This window comes from Trachemys scripta, chromosome 3 (genome assembly GCF_013100865.1).
Source record: "Trachemys scripta elegans isolate TJP31775 chromosome 3, CAS_Tse_1.0, whole genome shotgun sequence".
In the NCBI taxonomy this organism is placed as follows: Eukaryota; Metazoa; Chordata; order Testudines; family Emydidae; genus Trachemys; species Trachemys scripta.
Window position 1 is genome coordinate 121,626 of NC_048300.1, and position 2,079 is coordinate 123,704.

The 2,079-nt window shown below is 49.0% G+C and overlaps 1 long non-coding RNA gene across 1 annotated transcript; it reads left to right on the top strand.

Annotated features, from left to right (window-relative positions):
* The first annotated feature begins 557 nt into the window (after nt 1-557).
* LOC117874244 lies at nt 558-1,784 on the top strand. The gene is made up of 3 exons (XR_004644926.1): nt 558-659; nt 811-1,259; nt 1,673-1,784. It is a non-coding gene; the product is annotated as an uncharacterized LOC117874244 (long non-coding RNA).
* The last annotated feature ends 295 nt before the right edge of the window (nt 1,785-2,079 follow it).

Here is a 2,079-nt window from a genome sequence, read left to right on the forward strand (position 1 = left end):
TAATTTAGATCCCATCATTTTATATATAGAGTTGGGATTGTATTTTCCAATGTGCATTTCTTTGCATTTATCAACATAGAATTCTGAACACTGAACATTGCCAGTTTCTTGCCCAGTCACCCACTTTGGTGAGATCCTTTTGTAGCTCTTTGCAGTCTGCTTGGGATTTAACTATCTTGAGTAGTTTTTTTGTCATCTGCAAATTTTGCCACCTCACTGTTTATCCCTTTTTCCAGATTATTTATGAATATGTTGAACAGCACTGGTCTCAGTTCAGACCCCAGGGGGACACCACCATTTACCTCTCTCCATTCTGAAAACTGACCATTTATTCCTACCCTTTGTTTCCTATCTTTTAACCAGTTATCAATCCACGAGAGGACCTTATTAGGTACCTGTATGGTACAATAATTCTGAACTGAATCAGTTGATTCAATTGCTTATTCTTTGGCGTGCAGAGACCCTCTGTTCTCGCCCTGGGGTGACAGAACCCTGATTGTCACATCTGTCTTTTAGGCTCTGCTCCAGCCTCTGACAGAGACGTATCCTGTAGCCAACCTAGCTCAGGGAGCAGTGGAGACAGGTGATCTCATCCTGTCAACCCAAGCAACATGGGTCTCACTGAGGCTCAGATGGAAGATCCCATGCATCTCGTGGAGGTAAGAACCGTTGACTCTTCCTGTCACTTGGGGTTCTTGCAATAAACGGGGCAACTGCTACATACCCTGGTTGGAAGCTTTCCCTATCCCTGGATCCCAGCCCTGGTACAGAGACCTATTTCTCATCATGATATCCTCATTTTATTCTCAGAGGATGTGTCCAGGATCCTGGATAATGTTTTCTGCAGGAGGTTTGAACGGGGAGAGATCACTCACTGTCACGACCCAGAGGTCTTCAACCCGGGGCTGTAGGGTTCATGGAAGCAGCCACACTCCAACCCTCCACCTGGAAGCCTGCTGAAAATTGCTTACCAAGGACCCAGGAAGTTCAGCCCCAGTTTGAGGCGCCACTCCTGAGGTCCTATTGGAGGAGTCCCAGAGAAGCTAATTGGCCCTCTGGCCCTGCTTAAGGCAGCAGCAGGAAAAGGAAACTGACAGAACACCAGGGCTGTTCCCTGTTCTGGACCGTGTGCTGCCTGTTTCTGCCGCCGCTCCCCTGGCTTGATTTCCTGCCATCTGATTTGTGGTTGTGATCGCAAGTTTCTCTTGTGCTTCTGATCTTCCAGAATCCTGACCCAGCTGAGTCTCAACTCAGGTTATGTGAGTGTGGACTCTGGCTCTGACCAGTATTCTGAGTGCCCTTGACCCAGCCGTGACATTGTACAATTTCTCCAATGCTCTTTTTTGCTGTCCAGCAAGATACACCAGTATCTTGGCTCCCAAAGTCCTGGTTGCCTGCTATTCCAGGGCTGAGGGGTAGTGCTTGTATTGCCCCCACCCCAGCTGCTTTTCCTATGGGAATCTCCCTAGAGCATAAGAGAAATCTCCTCTTTTCCTAGGATCAGTCCAAACAGTAATTCCACCCACCCTGGCCTCAGCTCAGCTACTTTGTTGACCTGGGATCAGGGACCACTTTTGAAGCTCTTAGCATGTGGGTGGAGGTGGGAGCAGAGGCTTAAGCTCCAGCAGTTTCCACCAAAGAACACCACCTTGTCTTTCTATGGTCTGACTAGGGCTCACAATCCATCTTGGAGCTGAACACCAGATGGGAGCTGATAGATTGTCCTTGGTGGGCCATGTTCTTGTGTGTGATGGAGCTGTGTGCCAGAGAGGGCCAGGAGAAGATGCACCATGCATGGCCAGGACCCGGCTAAACAGTCTGTAATGGTAGGTGAGTCAAACCATGGCCACATATATATATCTTAGGCATCCATGGGGACTGAATCTGGGCCCTTCGCTGCCAAGAGCACAACTCAGTCCAATTTGAGTCATTACGGTAGTGACCCCTAGCAGCCCCTCTGAGGGGGTCAGTATTATCTCTGTTAGCTGGCGCACAGGGATGGAAAGCAACTTGCTGGAAGGTCACACACAACATCACTGCCAGAGGCAGGAAGGAAGCATGGTACTGATTCCAGTCCAG